The sequence below is a fragment of the Panthera tigris genome, chromosome B4 (genome assembly GCF_018350195.1).
Source record: "Panthera tigris isolate Pti1 chromosome B4, P.tigris_Pti1_mat1.1, whole genome shotgun sequence".
In the NCBI taxonomy this organism is placed as follows: domain Eukaryota; kingdom Metazoa; phylum Chordata; class Mammalia; order Carnivora; family Felidae; genus Panthera; species Panthera tigris.
Genome location: NC_056666.1, coordinates 98,047,451 through 98,071,832, shown reverse-complemented (window position 1 = coordinate 98,071,832; position 24,382 = coordinate 98,047,451). Strand labels below are relative to the sequence as shown.

At 36.6% G+C, this 24,382-nt stretch overlaps 1 pseudogene; it reads left to right on the top strand.

The window, feature by feature from the left end:
• Nucleotides 1–861: 861 nt before the first annotated feature.
• On the top strand, nucleotides 862–9,110 carry LOC102962370 (annotated as a pseudogene).
• The last annotated feature ends 15,272 nt before the right edge of the window (nucleotides 9,111–24,382 follow it).

Sequence of the window (24,382 nt, the reverse complement as noted above, 5' to 3'; positions counted from 1 at the left end):
TATCTTATAGAAAAACAGAAACAAAGAATATGTGATATGCATGTATGTGTGTTTGCACATACATACACCCCAGAAACAATTATTTTGTACGGTCCCTGTTTCACTATTATTTTCCAATTAGATGATCGAATTCTCATTTCTGCATTAAGAGTCTCACTGGTGTTCCTTATGGTTGGCTAATTCTGAAGCTAGAGATAGACTCTGATCTTAATTGAAAGTATTTAGCCTGATTGCTTTTTATCCTTAAGCAAGTCTGTAGTTCTTCTCCTTTGTTTTTTCCTTCAACAAATACATATTGAGTACTTCCTATATGTCAGGTGCTGAGCCAAGCACTAGAGAATGCAAACGTGAATGACAGACTCATTACGTTCATGTGACTCTTTGTCTAATGTGGGAAACAATCATATTATAAAAAGGTAAGCTGGGCGCCTGGGTGGCTCAGTCAGTTAAGCGACCAACTTGGGTCGTGATCTTGCAGTCTGGGGGTTCAAGACCCGCCTTGGGCTCTGTGTGGACAGCTCAGAGCCCGGAGAATGCTTCAGATTCTGTGTCTCCCTCTCTCTCTGCCCCTTCCTGGCTCATTCTCTGTTTCTCAAAAACGAACAAACAAACATTGAAAAAAAAGAAAAGCCAAATTATAAAATATAAACAACTATGGAAGTCCCAGCAATGTGATGGTGGTGGCTAATCATAGGAAAATGCTCATGGAGTTAGCTAGTGGATATCAGAGACAAAGATGGGAGAAGTGTGGAGGAGAAAGGCATTCTAGACTCACTGAGCATGAGCAAATGTTCAGAAGTAAGGGACAGCATAGTATGTGCTGTGCTCTGCGCATGTGTGTTTCTGTACTCTTGTGAGTGCATGCACGTGCATGTTCGTGTACCGCTTTGTCTTTGCTGGAATTTGACTGGTCCTATAAGGAATGGCAGAAACCCGGAGGTATTGGTAGGAGCAGGTTCTGGGAGCCTTGTATGCCATGAGAAGGGACTTGGATTTTATTCTGAAGGTGAGTGGTCCTTAATCTTTTGACAGTGTTCCCCTTTGAGAATCTGTTGACAGCCCTGGAACCCCTCCAGAACAGTGAGGAGAGACTTGAACATGTTCCTAAGTTTAAGGGCTTCAAGATGGTTTATATCTTTTGCTCCAAATGCAAGCAAGTGACAAAAAATTAAATGAGCTACTCAATGAAGTTATTTTTTGTATGGATTTAAAATAAAGGATAAAATGAAAACTCTAAACAAATAAAGGATAAAATGAAAATTCTAAACAACAACAATAACACCGTGTGGGAAAAGATTGTAAAAGACAGTGTGATTGGTTAGGGGTAGAGGTAGAAATACTGTTAACGTTTGTTAAAAATTATAGTTAAGTATTCATGCCAAAATTTTAGCGGAAATCACCAGAAAGAATAAAAATGCAATCTTCAGCTTTGAAATCATCACAGAGGGGTACCTGGGTGGCTTAGTTGGTTGAGCGTCCTGATTTTGGCTCAGGACATGGTCTCCCCGTTCATGAGTTCAAGCCCTGCATCAGGCTCTGTGCTGATGGTATGGAGCCTACTTGGGATTCTCTCTCTCTCCCTCTTGCTCTGCCCCTCCCATACACACACACACACACACACACACACACACACACTGTCTCTATTTCTCTCTCCCCTCTCTCTCTCTCCCTTACAATAAATAAATAAATAAACTTAAAGAAAATAAATCATCATAGAAAAAAAAGAAATATAAAAATATTTATCAAACAGAAGATAGGTAGGGAAGGAATCTATGAAAAACTGTGGCTAAACAGAAACCACAAAATAAGATTTAGTAAAATCCTAATACAATATCAGTAACTGTAATAAATACAATTAGGCTAATTTCATCAGGCAGATTTTATCATATTGAATAAAAATTTTAGCCACATGCTACTTATAAGGATACCCAAATTAAATAATTAATTACCTAAATTAAAACCATATCAAAATGGATGAGGAAATATATACCATTCAAAAAATGATCAAAAGAAAGATGAAAAAGCTAAATTAATACCAGACAAAATTGAATGTAAGGCAAAACACACTTGTGAAGATAAATCAAGGGTACTACTTAAGAATAATAAAAAGAAGGTAAAAGGGAAAGAGATTTAAAAAACAGGAGATACTGATGGAGTAGTAGGTCGTTTGGGAGAAGATGGGGTCAAGAATACACACGGATGAACATTCAGATTTTTTTGAAAAAGGGTGGGGATGGTTGGGAATGGGTGTATTCCAACTGTTGGCCTTTCCTGGCTGTGGTTGGAAAAATGGGGTTAGACATGGGAAGTGCATTCTCACTTATGTCCAGTGGTTAGTAGCCACCCACCTATTCCACAGACATTCATCTCACTCTAAAGCTTTCCCAAGCTACTCGGCAGGTCTTGAAAGTGGTATTTCATTCATATGCTCCTATTCTACCAGCTGCATTAAACTGTGCTTGTTTTCTGAGGTTCGGGGATAAGGTCCTAATGTTAGTATTGAATCAACTACCTACTGTCAGGAGCATGTGGTTCATATTTTTCTTTTTGGGTTTGCTGAAAGCAAGTCTCGGAACTGCAGCTACATAATAAGCAAGAGGAGGCTGATTATTCGACAAACGATCACTGCACTTATTTTGGCAAAACTACAAAACATCAGCCAAGATGGCTCCTGCCAGTGGGGGAAGCTTTCCTCTCCTGCATTCTACACCCACTTCTTCTCACCAGATAAGGGTTCTGTCAGTGGTCTAGACCCCTTCTACAAAAGGCAGCCACAGAAGAGAGTTAAGAGGCTGGTACACACATATTAGAGTGACAAATGAACGTTATGTCAGATTTAAGTCTGGGGAGAAAACAAAGCCTGTTACTTAACATGACTCCTAGGCATTTAGTCATTGAACAGTACAAGCATAACGTAGGACATCTCCTCTGAATGCTAGCAAGCATAGTGTGAAGTCAGCTCTTGGGGAGATTTCAGGCATCAGAGTAAATCCAGATTGGCTTCTGTCATTTGCTATACTGTTTGAATCCACATGATAGTTGATAGTGTCTTGGTCAAGGATGATATCACTGAATTGGGATGATAGCTGCTAGGAGGCTCAAATTCTGATTATTCTTTGAAGGTGGAGCCAGAAGTCTATTCTAATGTTACATTTGTTATATGGCATTACATATTGCCCCCAAACCATATGTATACCTATGATGTTGTCCAATGTTTTAGAAATATCAAGTTAACTATGGAGCCCTTCAAGTAAAACTTAGTAGGCTGACCATCTTTGTCCAGCAGTTCTCCCTCCAAATTTTTCATTAAAATATCAGTGAAGAATAGTGGATGAAAGATTTTTTTTAAGTTTAGACAACAAACTTACGGAGGAAATTTAATGGTTTTAGCAGACCATAAAAAAGGGGAATCCAAATGCCTATAAGAGGAGGAGTACCTGTAAGAATTGATCTAATTTCCCTTTCAGAATGCTTAGAACATGGAGTGAGGTATGATTAGCAACAGGAATGGTTGAAAATCTATATACAAATTGGTTGAATTTCCCTGGTCCCTTACACTTTCTGAGCAGTCAGAAAACTACCCCACCCACATGCATCATAGGTAATAGCATGCTTAGTCTGGAGAAACTGAGCCCAAGGAGCCTCTGAGTTCAGAGACAACAGGCACACAGGATAAGGTGTGTGTGTGTGTGTGTGTGTGTGTGTGTGTGTGTGTGTAGGGAGTAAGAGTGGTAAGATAATGCAAAAATCTACATGCTGAAATGCAAGACCAGCAGGCTGCTTCTCCTGTCTAGCTCCTAGAATCCCAGACAACCAGGTTAATACCCTCCACCCATCAACACAAACCCATGCACTTCTTCCAGTCAGCTTCTCACTTTTACATATGAAAGGACAGCCAACAATCAGTGGACATTCAAGAAAAGACAATTTTTGGGGCGCCTGGGTGGCTCAGTCGGTTAAGCATCCGACTTCGGCTCAGGTCATGATCTCGCGGTCTGTGGGTTCGAGCCCCGCGTCGGGCTCTGTGCTGACAGCTCAGAGCCTGGAGCCTGTTTCAGATTCTGTGTCTCCCTCTTTCTCTGACCCTCCCCTGTTCATGCTCTCTCTCTCTCTCTCTCTGTCTCAAAAATAAATAAATGTTAAAAAAAAATTTTTTAAAAAGACAATTTAAGAGAGACAAAAAACAAACAGGAAAACGCAACTTGCACAATAACAAAGACCATCAGTGGAACAGAAGAAACCAAATAAAGTATAGTTAATACCATCAAGGGTGTGAGAAAAGATAGTCTGCCTATGAAACAAGAATGGGGTCCTATAATGAAAGAAAAATTCAGAGGGCAATTTTTAACTTTGGAAATTAACAAATGATGAACAAAAAGAGGTTTTCTTTGGCCTCCACCACTGGCGTGGCATGGCTCCAGAGGGGCTGGGGACATACAACCCCAGAGTCTGCAGGAGGAGATGTTGCCAGCAGGCAGGTTGGCATGGGCAGGGGCATGATGCTGGGGCTGTGAGGTTGAGAGGAGATGTTAGTGCCAGTGGAGAGTCGGATGCCTTTTGGGGGCACTGCTAAACTGGTGGGTACCTGACCCAGGGAAGAGTCTGTCCGGTCCCTCTGTGCTCAGCCATCTCTAGGCCAGATGCAGCATCTCCTACCTAGTTTGAAGGATCTGGGGGCATAGATCTTTGGCAGTCTGGAATAAGTCTAGCTATCTGAGCTATTGAAAATCTCCCTGGAGTAAGAACAGAAATTGCAACCACAAAAAAAAAGGGCCAAGCTTGATGAAGGTTACCCTTGAGAACAATAACATTTTGTGTTGGAGACAGGAAAATGTAAAGACCTAAGGGATTTAACCAACATTTTGGGGGAATCTTGCACATAAACTTTCATCCTGGCTACCAATATTTTGGACAGATCCTTGGCTTTTACGACAAGGAGACCTAAGATTTGCCTCACATTGGAGTCTGTTGTGTTTGCTGGTTGCCGGCATAGTTGAACAAGAATGCATTTCTTCCACTCCTGAAGTAATCCAAATTAGTCAGTGTAAATGCACTGGTTCTGACAGAAAATGAAGGGAAAATATAATTCTGGAAAAAATTCAGAACTATGAAATGGAACAGGCTGCTGTCTTGAACTTTGTTCTACTTGTATAAGAACATTATACTTCATATTTCAGAAAGGAAGGAAATACCGAGCCTTGGTAACCTGGAAGCTCAGCTGAAAGCTTACAATTTTCAACTAGTCTTTTCAAAAGCAAAGCCATCTGTGTGAGCTTTGTACCTCCTCAGTCTGGAAGTACAAACGTAAGTCAGCAAATTATCACGAATATTCCTGCTTGTTATAAAGCATTTGAAGATTAATGGCACTGAGTTCTTTTATTGAAGGGAAGTAGTTTCTAAGCGTCTAGCTGAATATTTTCTCTCAAATGTTACAAGAAGTTGGTTTGGGGTGTTTCTCGGTGCAGAGCCCAGACCTCCAAGACAGCAGCTAGGGTATTTCTGAGTTGTAAACAACACTGGTGGATAGCCACCTTGATGAAAGTGAGGACTCTGAAGAGGTGGGTTCTAACGAATGAAGTCTCAGCAGCTCTGTCTCCATTGCAGTGATCAAAGATGCACTGTCGTTTTCAACTTGAAAGTGGCACAGTTTCCGTGCTTTCTGTTTTAGAAATCTAATTGTACTGTGTCAGAATTTAAAGTATGTATATAGTTTATAAGCAATAAATGGAGGACTGGGTAGTTTTTCATTCAGCCCTCGTCGAAGCAGGAATACACAGACTAGAACGCTGTCGTCTATAATTATTCAGAGCAGATCTGGTCTATTTTCATATTCTAAACTATCAAATGGGTTAGGGCCTCTCAAACAATTGAAAATAACTTAAATATAGGCACTATGTTTTTCACTTTAAATAAAAATGATCTTTAGCTACATGTTAATACGATAATACATTTTGTGAGAAAGGATGTAGGAAGTGAAAGGAGAGAGCATTTGTTTTCTTGATGAAGTATGAAGTAAGAGGCAGAAATCTGCTGAGAATAAAACAGAGTCCAGTCTGAGAGGGAAAGAGGTTTCAGGGGAGCAAGTTCTGAATGGGTTTTGAGGGGAATGTTGAAGGGAACTAATCAGAACAAGTAAAGTCCTGAAATGATACAGAGGTCCTAGCCAATGTTGGAAACCATGAATTCAGTAGTGCAAGATCAAAGAAAGAACCAGGGTTTTTTATCTAGCATTACCAAGTTCCAAAATGCAGAAACCAAAAAAGGGTAACTCACTGCTCTAGGATTTGGGTTTGCAGGTTGCTGGTGATGAGGAACTTCAGATGAACAACCTTGTCAGTGAGAAAAGAAGGTAGACTAGGATGAAATCAACAAATAAAAAAAAAGGGGGTGGAATCCAGGGCCTGGAGGGTTTGTTGTGATTCCTGTGCATATTTGGTGGGAAGGATAGTATATAAGAGGTGAAAAATCAAGAATTTGTTGACAATGAATGGAATGTAGAACTTCGAAGTTTCAAGTTACCTCTTCAAGGCATGTACCTTAATTTTTTTTTTAATTTTTTTTAACGTTTATTTATTTTTGAGACAGAGAGAGACAGAGCATGAACAGGGGAGGGGCAGAGAGAAAGGGAGACACAGAATCTGAAACAGGCTCCAGGCTCTGAGCTGTCAGCACAGAGCCCGACGCGGGGCTTGAACTCACAGACCATGAGATCATGACCTGAACCGAAGTCGGACGCTTAACCGACCAAGCCACCCAGGCGCCCCTGTACCTTAATTTTTTAAAATGTTTTTTAAATTTATTTTTGAGAGAGAGAGAGAGAGAGAGAGAGAGAGATTGAGCATGAGCAGGGGAGGGGCAGAGAGAGGGAGACACAGAATCTGAAGCAGGCTAGCTCCAGGCTCTGAGCTTTTTGCACAGAGCCTGATGCGGGGTTCTAACCCACGGACCACGAGATAAGGCATGTCCCTTAGAAAAGGGCTACAGTGCAGAGGGGAAAAGGGTAAGGCAAAAGAAGTCTAGGGCATTTGAAATTAAGATGTGAATTTTTTTGTCTATGTAAACTCTGAAATCACCTAGAATTGTGGTACAAGTATGGCAGAGAAAGACTATGAACCAGCTCTGAAAGTCTACATTGAAAAAAGTGACCTTAACAAGCACAATATAAGATAAATTGTTTTAAATGAAGATAGATTTTTATTGGAAGATGAAAATGTAAAGGTCAGGAAGCAGAATTAGGGGGTTGGGGGAACGTCACCTCTACAATCTCTCGATATACACACTTTCCTGTGGACCTGGAGAAAAGAATAGCTTCCGGGCTTACGTGAGTACTGAAAGTCATAATTAATCAAGGCCTATCTTCCTTTAGCATCAATTTCCATGGTTGATAAACAATTTCATACATTTTGGATTCATACAAACTCAGATACAATTGGAAGTAAGTAGGATGCAAAATTTATGTACATGTTAATGATAACACAAACATGTCAAAGAAATCTACACTTGGGAAATGCTGCTTTGGGCTAGTACTCTGGTTCCTTTGGAAGACTTTCTTTCTCCTATCGTCTGTATGAAGAACTTTGAAGAGGTCCTGAAAGAAAGGTTGGGATGCAGGACAGTTCATTATCCACAGGAAAGAGTCTTGCTCTGCAACGGATAAGGTGGCGGGGGGTGAGGGTGGGTGAGGGGGTGGGGGAGTGGTTGGGGTTGTTCAACAGAGAAAAAGATTAGAAAGAGAAATCTGAAAACAGTAACGGTCAAGTGCCCTGACATAGAAAAGAGGAAGTGTGGGATGTTAACAATTTTCAGTCATTAAAACAGGAATGAGGATCATTCAAAGGTCATCAACCTCAGAGATTTCCTATTCTAGATTCTGCACTCATCATGTTTGTGCAGGAAGTACTGTACCCTGCCTGTCTCTGGGAAGCACTGAGTACCATGTGTGAGGAGATTCTCAGCAAGCATCAAGAGTTCTGATTAAATCCAAGGCTTTTCCACGTGCTGGGAGCAGTGAGGGGTTGTTAGTCCGTTCACCGCAACCCTCCAGGTAGCTCATAATTCACTCAAACAGTGACAAGATGACTTACTTTATGGCTCAGCAACTCTTTCTTCCAGGTCAGAGACAACCAGTGAAGACCCCAAAACAGTATTTTACTTTTTCCCTATTTGGTTTCCACGATGCTTGTCTCTCCGACCTCTTGACAACAGTAAATACTTGCGAACTGCTGAACAATGTTGAGTGCCTCAGCAAACTTAACTTTTAAGTCACCAGATGTTTTGGTCTTCCGTCCTAATTATTTTGTTAGAACTGTTTTTAAAAATCTTCATTTATTTATTTATTTAGAGAGAGATAGTGGAGGAGGGGCAGAGAGAGAGAGAGAGAGAGAGAGAGAGAGAAGGAGAGAGGAAGCCCGACTCAGGACTTGATCCCACGAACCGTGAGATCATGACCTGAGCCAAAATCAAGTCAGATGCTTAACTGACTGAGCCACGCAAGTGCCCCAAGAAGTAATTACCTTCATCAACAAATGTAGCAACACCAGCTTCCCCTCCCCCCCCCCACATAGAGCTTTTCTCCCTCAGAGAGATGTCTGAAAATGCATCTGAGTAGACATACCCTAGAATCTTTGAAGCTCGTTTCCTCTACTGCCAAAATAAAATGATTCTGTTATTTTGAAATTATACAGCACTTTTCACCCAGAAAGCTTTGTGAAGAAATACTTCCTTCTTCAAATGTTATTGGATATTGAATTACAGTCTCTGTTTTCCCTGTCAGTGAAAGTGATCACATTATCTTCAGACCAACTAATATCATGACTTATTAATAATCGTGTAGCAGTAATTTGGTCTGGTATGGCTATGAACAGTGAAATAAAGGAAACGTTTTATGAGAAATTCTGGAATTTAAAGAATTACGTTTTTTATGTAGCCTGAAAGACAGGCAATCATTTCCAGAAGAACTGAATGCCAGCCAGTTGGAAAAGACCGAGTTTGGAGCAATTGAAAAAGGAATTTTTCTAAAAAGACAGGCAAGTGGCCTCAGGAAAGGAGGCTTGCTAAAATGTACTGGGTACAGGCAGATAATAATAGGAATTGCCAAATTGGGTTTTTGAGGATATTGAGATGAGGCTTAACTTGGAATTATTGAGTTTCAATCTAGCAGGAAAGAACAGAGTAACACCTGGGGCTGTTCTCAGTGGTTTGCTAGCGTGGGTGGGGGGTGGGGGTGGTGGTAATAACAAAGTAATACTAACTCTGGGATGAATTGTTTAATTTTTACTTTTAAGAAATACTGTTCTCTTCTAGGTACAATAAAACAGCTATATCTACTAAACAAAATCTGAATTTATTCAATCATTTAAGCATCAAATGATTTACTGAATTTTTTAAAAAGATGGCTTCACTTGTCTTAGACAACTTCACAACTGTTGAGAGGGGATGGGGGTTGTGGTGGATACTCAAAGATGACATGACTTAGTCTGAAAAAGAACATTTGTGACATAAGAACTAGGACAACGGTACAGGTGGATGATAAAAAACGTGACTTGGTTTGAGCACATGCAGGGTGCCTGGTGAAGAACCCCAGAAGCATTTTGGAAGGAAAAGGATTTTGCAAGGGATTGGTCCTAAATTATGAAATATGGAGAAAAATTAAAAAAGAGGTGAAATTTGAATTGGTACGGAACAAACTTTGTGGTAGGTAGAATAATGGATCCGCAAAGATGTTCAAATCCTCATCCCAGAATCTGTGATTATTACATGGCAAGGAGAAATTAGGGTTGAGGATGGGATTAAGGTGCTAAATCAGCTATTCCAGGAAATTATTCTGGATTATCCAGGTGGGTTCAGTATAATCACAAGAGTCATCAAGGAAGAAGGAGATAGAAAAAAAAGAACCAGAGAAATGGCATCATAAAAAAAGGCAACCATCCATTGCAGGCTTTCTCACTAGAACAAGTAAGCAATGCAGCCCTACTAACTACTGGCACCTTGATTTTAGCCCAGTGAGACTCCTTTCAGACGTCTGTCCTCCAGAACTGTAAGATGATAAATTCATATTGTTTTAAGCCAATTAATAGTGATTTGTTACAACAACAATAGGAAACTAATACAGATGTGAATTTATGAGAACTGATATGATTGATAAAGGAAAGAAAAGAGCCAAACAAATATATGAAATTTTTTTTTTAGCTTAAGTGGTCAATTGGGATAACAATGCATTCAGAGAAGATGGCAGTAATTGGCAATCAGAGATGATTTTGGTGGGAAGATGATGAAATTCAACTGATTTATTTTGAGTTTGAGGTAATAGAATGATATGAAAGCATCAATATCCAGATGAAAAAATAGATTTGGATTTGGAAATTGACAATATGGAGAAACTATGAGAATAAAGGATTAATCTAAAAAGTGTTTTAGGCAAAAACAGAATGGTTTAGCTTTTGGCGATTTTCAGGTTTAGGGGTAGATTAAAATGAAAAAGATAAAATAATAGAGCCATCAGAGAAGCAGATGGGGAATCGGTAAAGGACAGAGATGAATTCGCAGAGAGTTTGAGGTATGAAATTAGAGTTTTGTAAACATCTGCTGAATGAATAAAATAGAAGTATCTTAGAAAGTAGACAAAGGCTCAGACTGATGTGTTAAAAGTGGCTTTGCTAGTCAAGAGTGATAAAACTCTTGACAGTTATAAAAGTATAAAACTACTTTTATACATTATTATGTACTTGGTAACTGACCAGGTTATTATATATTCCAAAAACACAGATTGGCATTTAGGTCCTGAAAAGTATCACCTAATAGTAGCATATGTGAATGCTTGTTTCACTGTGGACTTGCCCATGCTGAATGTTAAAATTTGAGCAGGATCTCAAGTGCGGCGACTAAATTGAGGTATATTCTTTGGTACGTTATTAGTCAATGTATGACAAGTGTTTATTTTTATAGTTTTATGCCCTTCATCTTCCTATATGATCTCATTCCCATATGCTTTTTCTTGATTTTGTGCTTACTTTATATCCTGTCAATCCACACTCTCCATAAAGGTGTCAATGTGAAATATACAGTATTGTTGCATGTAATGCATACACATTTGTATATGTGTTGCATTATATTTCTTACTTTTTTCACTCAACCTATATAGAACTGGAAAAATTTTTGCATGAATTTATTGGAATTATCCTTTTCAGTAACCCCCTAAGTTATCTAGTCTTCTGTTGACTGATATCTGGAATGCTTCCAACTTTTTACTACTATTGTACTTCAAATGAGCAGTTTTATCTATGCCTTTTTGTGTACCTCAGCAAGGGTTTCACTGGAATTTTTTTTCTTTTTGTGGGATATATGCATACCCTTATTTGATAACTAGTCAATAGAATTTACTTCCAAAATGAGTGCCACGGATGCCTTCTAATGCATCGGGGTTTTTTTCCCTGCATCTGCATCAATACTTGACATTATTTGAACTTTTTCGAATATGATGATAATACAACGTATATCATTATTATTTTTATGTGTACTTCTATGATTACTACTGCTATTGGTCTCTCTCTCAATATGTTTGTGTGTGTATATATATATATATGTATATATATACATATATATATATATTTATATTTATATTTATATTTATATTTATATTTATATTTATATGGTGTTTTTGTGTATAAACCGCCCATTCATATAATTTCCCAATTCTTTCTGGTTTCCCCATTTCTTGATAACTTATAATACTTCTTTGTGTATTATAGATCTTAATCCTTTGTCAGTTTTAGATGTTGCAAATACCTCCTTACTTCTAACTTCGTTTGAGAGGCCCTTGTTTGAGAAAATCTTTACCTTTGATGTAACACTATACACAATTTGCTTTCATATTATTAATGCCTTTTGTTCTTATTTAAAAATAATTCTCCATAGAGAGATAAAAGATATTAGAATACACTTCCCACTAACGTTGTTGTTTTTCTTTTCACAATATCCTTCAATCCTGGAGCTTATTTCTGTGACATATGGTCATAACCTCATTGTGCTTTTCATACTGCGAACCAATTATTTCAACTACAGAGTCCATACTTCATCCACTATATGCTATGTTAGTCTTTTATCTTTTCACATCTTATGTTACTATTTAGACCTTTGGTCAACGATTCAAATTTAAGTTTACTGTTTTAACTCTAGAAATGTTGAGAATTTCTCTTTGTGTTCAATGCTTTTAAATATTTCTGTACTGCATATAAATATGTACTGCTTTATATTTTCTGCCCTGCTCTGTACTCCATGAGGCTTCTCAACTGAGGGTATGCATCTTTATTTAGTTATAAAAAAATGATGACTGTTATGTTTTCACTTCTTTCCTCTCCATTTTCTTTGTTTCTTTTTTTTTTTTAATGTTTATTTATTTTGAGAGAGAGAGCATGAGCAGGAAAGGGGCAGAGAGAGAGGGAGAGAGAGAATCCCAAGCAGGCTCTGGAGCTGTCAGTGCAGAACCTGACACAGGGCTCAATTACCTGAACTGTGAGATCATGACCTGAGCTGAAATACCAAGAATTGGATGCTTAACTGGCTGGCCACCCAGCCGCCCCCATTTTCTTTTTATTTTTCTCTTTCTGGGATTTCTATCAGATAGAAATGGATACTTTAACCTTTAGTTTTTGCATCTTATAACTTCATTTTTATAGAGTTAGGGTTAAGTTTTGTACAAGCACATAAAAGCCTATGTCATTCATTTCAATAGCCATGTAATACACTACAATATTATTATGAATAATTTTTTGATGGATATTTAGGTTTCCAATTTTTACTACCACAACAAATAAATCATTCTACTGTGTCTATTTTGGTGCTCATCTATGCATAGTTCTTTTGGATTGTTTTTTAGAAGTAGAACTGCTGAGTCAATGGAGATGAACGATTTTATTTTGATAGACTGTCAACTTGTTTTCCAGAATGGTTTCTGCAATTTGTACTCCCACTAAGAGTGTACAAAAGTACTATTCCTCATTTCTATGCCAAGGCTTGATGTAATCACTGTAATTCTTGTCAAACATATGAAAAATAATTCCTTTTTATTTTGCATTTTCCTTATAACTAATCAGGTTGAACATATTTTTGTATATATTTATGTAGATATTTGTGATTATCCATTGTGACTTACATCCTGTCCATTATTTCCATTATTTTTATTGTTTTTTTTTAATTGACTTTAGGAACTCTGTGTGTGTATGTGAGTGTATGTGTGTGTGTGTGTGTGTGTGTGTGTGTATTTTAGATAGTAATCTTGGCCAGTAATATAGTAATATATGGTGCAAAATTTTCCCCAGAACCTTGCTGAAATTTTAGCTTTATTTATGATTTATTTTGTTTTAGGGAGTCTTTAGTTTCTAAGAAATAGAATCTGTCAGTTTCTTTTCTTTGGATTTGTGTTTCACTTAGAAAACATCTCTACCAATATTAACTTACAATTTCTTCTACTGCTTTTGTAATATTAATTAACCTGGAATTTACACACACACACACACACACACACACACACACACACACGGAGATCTATTTTTCTTCAATGTGCAAACCCAATTTTTCAAATACTAGTAACTGAATAGTCCACATTTTCATTTTTGTTTACAATGCTGTCTTCACCACAAACTAAATTAAAGTATATACATGGATCTGTTTACAGAGACTCTTTGTAATATCTTTTAACTTCTCTGTTATTCATGTCTTTCATCACTAATTTTATTTTTTAAAAAGCTATAGCTCTATTTTCCATAGCATCTAGCTATATTTTCCATAGCATCCTTAGTTTGTTCTTTTCATGAACTTTAGAATTAGGTGGTTTTTTTGTTTGTTTGTTAATTTCTTTGATCATTGATTGAGGTTATATTAAAATATAGATTATTTAATTGTTCTTCTATTGCTCATGACCCATCTTTTCCTTTTCCAGCTCTTCTTTCAGTCTGTCAGTAAACGTTTATAATTTATTTTTGTATCCCACTCTTGATTTTTATAAGTTTTTAAGTCATAATCCTTGGTTATTTGTATTTTCAAATTTTCTGATTCTTTAGAAACATTTGATAATTTTCCAAATTTTGTTAGATAGTTAAGATTTTGAACCATTCATAGGTTGCAATTATTTTCAATTTGTTTTGTTTTTTTCTTTTTGAACTATTTCTCTTCAGTGAAGTTTTCATAACATTTTTAAATTGAGCTATAACTTACCAACAGTTAAATGCACAGATATTAAGAGTACTATTCAATCAATTGGAAAATATATAAATTCACGTGACCAACATTATAATTGTTGTTTAGTTCAGTAACATCATCAGAGAAAGTCCCTTTCTACTCCTTTCTGGTTGATCACCTCTCCCTTGCTTCATGCCAACCACCATTGTTCTGATTTCTATCACTATAAATTAGTTTTCTATGTTCTAGAAATACATGTAAATAGTCACACTATATTTACCCTGCCTATATCTGCTCTGCATGGTGTCTGACTCCATTCACTCACATGGTATCTCTGAAGTTATTCTTTGGTTTTGTGTATATCAGTAGTTTGTTCCTTTTTATTACTGAGTAATATTTTGTTGAATATACTAAAATTTGATAATATATTTGGATTGTTTTTCAACTTTTGGCTACTATGATTAATTGGCTCTAATAAGTTTTTGTTAAAGATTTTTAGGGAACATATTGGAATTGAATTTTTTTAATGTAGGAAGAATTTTAACTAATCAATAGAATCAACTAATAAATTACAGAGATGAAGGAATTAGCCAACAAAGATATTACAATAGCTATTTTAATTATGAGCCATATGAATAAGAAGGCAGAGAAAAACACGATCATGAGAAGGAGAGAGTTCAATGATATAAGAAGACTCAAATTGAAATTTTTGAGGTAAAAAATACCGTATCTGAGATGAAAAATAAAGTAGATCATACTATAGACTGAATGTCTGTGTGCCTCACAAATCATATGTTGAAATCTAATCCTCAATGTAGTGGTGTTCGGAGGTGGGCATTTAGAGGGTGAGTAAGTCATGAAAGTAGAACCTTCATGAATGAAATTTGTGCTCTTATAAAAGAGGTTCCAGAGAGCCTTTTTGCCCCTTTTACCATGCGAGGACACAAAGAGAAGATGACCATCTATGAACTGGAAAGTGTGCCCTCACTAGATATCAAATCTTCTTGTGTCTCGAACTTGGAATTCCCAGCCTTCAGAACTGTGAGAAATAAATATCTGGTTTTTAAGTCACTCAGTCTTTGACACTTTTGTTATATCAACCTGAAAAGACTGAGACAGCATTCACATTAAATTAGATCCAGCAGCAAAAAAGACCAATGAACTTAAACACAAGCTGTAGAAACTATACAAAATTATGTACAGACACAAAAAATGAGGGAAGAAATAAACAGAGCATCAATGACCCGTTGGATAATAACAGGCAGTCTAACATGCACACAATTGTCATCTCAAAAGGAAAAAAGAGAGAGAAGAGATGAGAGAAAATCAGTTGAAGAAATAATAATAAATAATTTTTAGGTTTGGAGGAAACTATAAGTCTACAGACCCAAGAATCTCAATAAATTTTAAGCAGAGTAAACCTTATGAAAATCACTCTAAGGCACATCTTAATCAAATTGTTGAAAACCAATGGTAAGGAGAAAATCTCAAAAGTATCTAAAAGAAGTAAAGACAGATGACTTCACTATGGTAAAACTTAGATAAATATAATATTTGTGATTAGTAGTATTCAATTGACTTAACACATTTAATATAGAGTATAATAAAATTATGGAATATGAACCCCCACTTTTGAAGCACTTTACCATTAATGTTTCATAAAATTGTCATTAAATTACCGAGGGAATATAACAGTAGTGAAAAATATGTATCAAAAATTAATATTGGAAAAGAATGTGGATCTTGCTTCTAAGATTTGAGGAGTTTACAGGCTATAGAAAAGGAGACAATGTATTGGGGAAGCTATGTTATCCTTTAACTCACTGCATATAAAACTGTAGCCTAATTCAGGAAGAACTGAAAAAACCATTACTGTTACCTAATTTTGAATGGCAAGAGCTGGATAAGAGTGTGGGTGCACAGCAGTTGGTAAGAAGCATAACTTGATCCTAATTAAGTCTACCACCAGAAATTTCCTGGATGTCAGGGTTTGTGCAGTGGAGGGAGCCTGCTGTACAGATTATTCTCATATTACACTTTTAGCTAAATCAGGGAGACAGCTGAGGGTAGTTCCCAGTGAGAGCTGTCAAGCCAATGAGAATAATTTTATAGAAAGCATTGGGACAACTGCATAATTACAGACAAGAAAATCTTCAGCAAAGAAGAGAAAACCCATGCTTAACTGCATCCAAGTGCAATGTCCTTGATCATTAACTTTCCAAAGTAAAATTATAACAAATGTAAGTTTTTCTCTTGCTTTTGTGACTTACATAGGACCCTTTCAATTTCTTACAACCCATCTCAACCCCACAATTTTTCAGACATAAGCTTCCCTCTCTAAGGTTAAGTAAACCAAAAGGTTGACCAATGTATTTATTGAATGTTTTACTCTGGGGAAGTAAAACAAATGCCCACCTATAAAACAAACTTACTATAAGAAATTAAAGAAACTTTAAAAAAACCCATAATCTGTAAATGTGTTAAAATTTAAGAAAACCAGAGTAGAACATCATTAAAAATCCAAGAAAGATACTTAGAGATTAAAAATATGACTGCTGGATTTTGAAAATGCAATTAAGGTTAAAAAATTTAAAAAAAACCCTGGGTATTGGATTGTATTAATTCACTGACAATTCACTGACAAGTGAATTAATACTTTTATCCTCCAAAATTAAACAGAAAAGAATGCAACGATAATTGGGACAATAAGATTACATGAGAACACAGATGATGAAGTTTAAACTGCCAATTCTTTTCTATGTGTCTGCAGCAACAGGATGTTTTAAGATAATGTCTCAGTGTTTCACAATTTAAGTGATGACAGGTACATTGAAACTTCCAAAACTGAGACACACAGAGAAAAAGAATGACAAAAGGCGACCATAATATTCAAGATTGTGGGGTAACTTCAAAAGATATAACAAACATATAATTGGAATACAATAAAGAGAAGAAAGAAAACAGAGCTGAAGGAATATTTGCAATAATAATATCTGAGAACTTTTCAAAATTAATGACAAACATCACAGATCCAAGAAGTTCATAGAACACAAAGAAGGGTAAATACCAAAAATCCACACCCAGGCATATCATATTTAAACTGCAAAAAACCAAAACAAAGAGAAAATCATGAAAATAGAGGGGATGATGAGGGAATCTTACTATAGATCAATAATTTTTTGGTAAGAATTATGGCTGATTTCTTGTCAGACCTATGCAGGCAAGAGTGATATATATTAACAAGAGGGCCAAAGAAGACATACTTTACTCATATCTACCTCCCCTCCAACGACAATAATTTGGCATGCATCCATAGACAAAAGAGCCTTTGTGGGAGCTTTGAGAATCCAGTTAAGATGTGAAACCTTGCTGCAATCTAAAACCAGGAGGAGCTGTTTTGAGAATGAAGGCTCACAGCTAGGCGGCTGACTCACCGATAGTCCCAACCACAGATCGGAAGCAGCTCCATAAACCCTGAGGATGCGACTACTGTCCCACTTGGCTTTGGTTCTATTACCCGCACCACATGTCAAGGGACCTTGGAGGAATCACACTCACTTGTATGTTGTGTAACAGGCATACAGAACTCAGTGCTGACAGTGGACCCTGAGGTGGTCTGTAAACCAGCTCCAGCCTCTCTTGGCCACACCTGGAAGGCTGTAAATTCTAAAAGGGTTCTGTAACTGGGCTCTGGCCTATCCCAGCCACAGTCCACAAATAGTCAGGCTGACACCAGGGACCCAACAAGATATATATTTGTACCTCTGAGTATCCTGAAAGGGCCTTATATAGGGCTCCAGTTCCTCATAGTCACAGTCTTCCTGCAGACCTAAAATGGTAGGATCTCAGCAGGAGATATGTCCATCTGCACCACCAGGGATCCTGAAAGTGCCCTTTATTGGACTCCAGTCTCCTCCCACAATCGATGAGTAGGTCTGCTGGCAAAGGGAGTGGGCAGGGGAAATTCCCAGGAGATCTACAATTTGCCTGACAAGGAATTCTAAATAATTACCTTAAAGAAGCTCAATGAAATATAAGACAGATAAACGATGAAAAAAATTATGGATAACAATGCATTAACAAAGTGAGAGTTTTAATTATAAAATAGAAACCATAAAAAAGAACCAGACAAAAATCCAAGAGCTAAGGAATACAATGATAAAACTGAAAAAAAAAAAAAAAATCAGTAGAGAGTTTCAAAAACAGACTTGATCATGTGGAAGAAACAATCAGTGAACTCAAAGACAGATCATTAGACATTAGCCAGTTAGAGGAACAAAAAGCAAAAAGAGCAAAGAAGAATGAAAAAAGTGTACATGAATTATGGGAACATTATAAACATTATAAACATGGCAATCCCAAAGAGAGAAAAGAGGCAGAAAGATTATTTAAAGAAATAACAGCTGAAAACTTGCCAAATTAAGGGAGAAATATGGACATCCAAGTACAGAAGTTCAAAGGATCCTAAACAAGATCCCCCCAAAGAGGATCACTCTGAAACACACATAATCAAAATATTAAAAGTCAAAGACAAGGAAAAGATTTGGAAAGTAGCAAGAGAAAAAGAGCAATCATATACAAGGGAACCCCTAGAAAGCTATCTTTCTGCATTGATTTCTGTACAGAAACTTTGTAGGTCAAGAGATGGAGGGATCCTAGAATGGAATGCAGAATGTGAAAAAGATCTGTCTGTGCTACCAGTGTATGAAACAATCTCATTGAAGAGGGTGGAGGCAAACCTTTTGACCTAAGTAGATGAGTGGAATCTATAGCACCAAAGGAAAGCAAACTTTGAGTAAACATTGTGCTCTGTTCCAGCAGTAACACTGTTTCCCATGTGTATGAGTTAACAATTCTGAAACTACTGTAGGTGTATACTGGATTAAACAATTGAGTAAGTAAATAAGACAATGGGAGCCAGGCTTCTCAGTGATGGATTTAGAGGCTGCAGACAATCAAGGCTAAAATAATTCATGTGGTAATAATGGATTAGACTCGGAGACTTCAGTGTGAACTCATGTCTAGCTTAATATAGTACTGATGTTCACATATAGAAATGTTTATAGATATGTGCATATATATAGGCTAATATATATACATGTATTTCCTTATTCTGTCAGATGAGGGAGCCTAGAAGCAATGACCCCCAAGTAGCAATGAACACCTAGATCTCGGTTTCAAATAGCATTTTCCGTTCAAAGAAAAAGGCCTTTTTTGGGGAAGTGGCTGGTTCCAGCGTTAGGTCAGGGAATATTAAAAATGAGCTCAGAATATCTTATAGTATCAAAGAGTACCACAAAAAGTAAGGAAGCAAGGAAGTGTTCAAAAGCAAGGCAAAACAAAACAAAACAAACTCCCAAATCCCAATGATCAATACTGGTTCATTAACTGTGACGAGTGTACCATAATAAGGTATGATGTTATTAACAATGGAAGCTGGGTGTGGGTGAATGGAAACTCTTTACCACCTTCTCATTTTTTCTGTGTATCTAAAACTATTCTAAACTAAAATGTTTATTTAAAAAGTCTGTGCTGGGAGTAATTTTTTTTTTCTTTTCTTCCCTCACAGTAAAATGTTTTCTTTGATTTGTAATTCTATCGTGCATGTCATTTATACAGTAGCCTAAAATAGAAAAGCCACCAAGATAGACTCTTACTAATGTAGTTTGTTACTGAATATACCCAAGAGAAAAAGATCAATGGGAGACAGAATGTCCTTGCGATATTCCAGTCAGAGACCCTGAAGAAAACCACAAAATTCTTGGAAAAATTTCCTATAGGGAGAGTACAGAGAACCTCAGGAACCAGCTGGGAGTGGGGCTGTGAGTTTGCCCTTTTAGGCAAGTACAAAGGTGATTCTTCTTCATACTAAAGATAATGGATCACTGTTTTATCATGTGATGTGCTACTGGACACATAATATATACTGTTTCTCTAGACCCTCTTTAATCTCTATCCCTGGGAAATAGTCATTTAATCCAAGATTGCTATTCAATCTAACTGAACCATGACCAGCTCATATTTCTCCAATTTTCTTAGAGATTTCTATAAAAGACCTTGCCTGTACCCACAAACAGCCTTACAAAGAACTTATGACCAATAAATATCCCTGACCCGAACACTTGCGGTGTAGAGATGAACAAAATAAACCTGCTCCTCATCCTGATAGAGATTACAGTCTGGTGAGAAAGACAAATATTAAGTAAATAATTATCCAGACAATGAATCGATTGTAAAGGTGAAAAATGCTACGAAAGACTAAGGATATAACAGGAGAATCTGTCCAATATTTGTGTTTCTAGGTGGAGAGGGGTCAGGAAAGGAATCCATAATGAAATGGTGTTGAACCTGAGACATGAGGGATGAATTGGGTTGGCCGGATCAAAGCTGTGGAGATGAAGGAAGTGTCGATCAAGAGAATGAGAGGTTTACAGGCAGAGGGAATAGCATGTACAGTAGGTCTCTGTGGGAAAATCCATTGCATGATACCGCTATAGAGACATCAAGATTTGAGAATTAGATTATCCATTCAACCAAAGTTGATCAGATTTTTATTATGTGCCAGGTGTTTGGATGAAAGGGGGCCCTCTGTGGTTGGAACACACATAGCATGGAGAGAAGGAAAAATATACTAGTATTAAGTCTCTTAAAACTTCATTTCACAAAATTCAAAAATTATACCACTATAATCTTTGTAGAAGTGTTCTTCAGACAAGATAGTCCCTTGGATTTTTCACTCTATTTTCTGCCTTTTTGAATATTAGAGACATTAGGTTCTCTCCAGACTTGTAGTAGCTCATGTATTCACCAGAATTTCCCAAAAATTAATCCATCATATATCCTTCAGCCAACTCACTGGCAAGTTATTTTACCATTTTTGCAATAATTCACCTGGTCGAAGACAACTGGCCTCATTTTGAGATGTAACTGTGTCTCTTTAAATATATTATGTTCTGGCTTTCAACGCCCTCTTTTTGGTGTGTTCACTCTACTCTCTATAGTTATTCATCCTGCAGGAGAATACAAATACAAAATAGTTAAGTGTCATTTTCTTCCTCATAATACATCAACATTTCCTCAAGCTGCCCCATTGCCGGTTTCTGCTCCAAAAAGTGGTCTTTTAATATCTTTATAACTTTAAATGCATTGTGTGCAAGAATTCCTCAGAACATCTTTTTTAGAAAAATGTTTATTTATTTTTGGGAGAGTGCAAGCAGAGGAGGGGCAGAGAGAGGGGGGCAGAAGATCCGAAGCAGGCTCAGTGCTGACAGGCCGACAGCAGAAAACCTGATGTGGGACTCAAACTCAGGAACTGTGAAATCATGACCTGAGCCGAAGTAGGGCACTCAACGGACTGAGCCACCCAGATGCCCCTCCTGAAAACATTCTCAAGTACAACTATTTTGTCAGTTTCACAAATTTGTCTCTTTAAATCAAGTGTACCAGAAAGATTCCTTTGTGGAAATATCAATTTTACTGTTTCTGCCCCCATATTCTTCCTCATCAGAATCTCTTCCATAATGATGTCAGCAGAATTACATTTTTGGGAGCATTTTGAAAACTTTTGAGGTCTTTCTTCTTAGGTTCCGACTGCCTGAATCCATTTTCACTTTGTTCTCAAAGTAATAAAAAATACTTCCATCTAAAAACATGAAGAATGTTGGTTGAAAGTCCTGGAATTTTCTTTTGTTGTTATTTTAAAGGTAGCATTGTTTCTTGTCTTCAAGGTTCTTGTCACTTTTACTTTACTAACCAGTCTTTCCTTCTTGGTCATTATTAAGTTCAGAGTAGCAATTTCCCATGTTGCTCCCACAACAGTTTAAGAGGTAAAACTGTCAGTAGAAACAATCTAGTCACTAACTATATTGATAGTCCAGGCTCTCCTCTCAGTTTAGTAGCCTGAGAGCATTTTCTTTTTGTAGCCACTTGGGTAGAAGTATTATGGCTGTTAACTTAGCTATAGTTCAGCACCATAACTCATATTGTATTCTATGAAAAAAAGTTCTGGAACAAAAATGAGTTGTTGATACTACAGTCCACAAAGTTCTACATGATTCTGTTTTCCTCTTCAACTTCAACTCATATTGATACCCTGCTCACACACCTTCAGACATGATCTAATAACACAGCAAGATTTTTTTTCCTTAGGATGTTTGTTTATTTACTTCCCTCCGCCTGTGCACTGTTTTCCCAACACTCTGCACAAGGATTTCCTTCTGAATCTTTTAAGTTTCAGCTTACCATTTTCATTTCTATAACAATCTATTGTTTATTTCCTCACACCTTTTATTATAACCTAAACTTGTAATACTTATTTATGTGTGTTTACTGTATTATACCAGTGAAAAAGTAAATGCTAAGAGGTAGGAAACTTTTGTGTCTTTTCATTATGATATACTCATGTATACATGTGCTCACCATAGGTATACATATGTATAAATCCTCGATAAGTAATTGTTAGAAAAGGCAAATAAAAGATATCCTGAAATGTTAAGTTCTTTGCAAAAATGAATTAGATAAAATTGTTGAGCAGTTCTCTGTTGTACTTAATTACTGAATCAGAACAAGCAATTCATACTTCTTTTGAATAATTTTTAGCAAAAGGTCATAGAGAAGTGATTTCGGCAATGGCAGGCAAAGTAACAGAGACCACCTAGATCATCTAGAAAAGCAGACAAAATTGCTAGAAGAAACAGGAAATTAGCAAGGTGGTGAAGAATTATGAAGCAAAGATTCAGGAATAAAGAGAAACTCAGAGAAGTGGTCATGACATTTGGGCAACAGTTCACAGTGGGGAAACATCTGCCAGTTCTAAGACAAGGGTCTCAGAGAGGGAGAGCTGAACAAGGCTTTAGTCTTGTAGGACTATAGGAAAATTTGGTATCAGAATTTAATGGAAGGAATAGCACTGGCAAATCTCCCACCTTTAGGTTAGAATTTGAAAGGCTACATCCTAGAATAAGGTTGAACCAGAAGTAGAAAAGCCCTTCAAGAAATCAACTTTTTTTAATTCCTACCAAGGGATCTAAGTAATCCATGATAATTAGCTTTTCTGACTGCATAGGTCTCACAAAAATTTATTTAACAATACATAATTGTTTAATAGATGAATTAAAAGTATCCTAAAATATTTGCTTTTTTTTCAAAATGAGCTCAATAAAATAGCTGAACATTTCTTTGTAAAATTTTTAAGTTACTCAAAAATATGTGTAAACTTAGCAAAAGATCAAAGAGCAGTAACAGAAAAGGTAGCAAAAGTAATTCCACTCTTGGGGAAGTTAATGTCACCATAGGCTTCAGATTATTTCCATAACATTTCATATATGATGTTTACATATATGATTCCAGTGAAAAATGGAGTAGTTCATGAAAGCAATCACCAGGATGTAAAACCAAGAAGAACAGAAGCACCTGGATGGCTCAGTCAGTTAAGTGTCCAGGGCTCAAATTCACAAACCATGAGATCATGACCTGCTTGGAATTCTCTCTCTCTCCCCTTCTCTTCCTGCCCTCCCCCCACCTCTCAAAATAAATAAATAAACTTAAAAAAATATTTTTCCTATTTTTCCTTCTATTAACTTCTAGTTAAAAAATCACTTTACTGTTATTTAGTGGTTACCTAGGAGATTATAATATACATCTTTGATGTGTTTAAGTGTAATGTAAATTAGTAACTTTTTAACCGTAAAGCAAACAACATTAAAAGACATTAGAACATGTAAATTCTATATATCTCTATGTTTTATGGTATTTTTATTTTGTTTTTAATTTTATATGCAGTTTAGAAAGCACATGATATTATTATTAGCTTATAAAATCAATATTCACTTGGCTTTCGTCACATATTTATCTTTCTCATTGCTCTGTATTTACTTCCCTCTTCTCATGTTTCCATCTGGGATCAATCTACTTTCATCCAAATGACTTCCTTTATTATTTCTTTCAGGTGAATCTGCTATTGACAAATTCTCTCACGTGTGTATGTATCTATGTGTGAAAATATAGTTGTTTCATTTTTGAGAATATTTTTGCTATAGAATTCTAGGTTGGAAGTAATTTTCTTTCAATACTCTGAAGTTGTTATATTTTATTTTTTATAATATTCATTGTTTCTATTTATAACTCAGATTTTGGTCTTATTGTGACTCATTTGATGATATCATGCCTCTTTTTGGCTACAACTAAATATTTTCTTTGTCTCTACTCT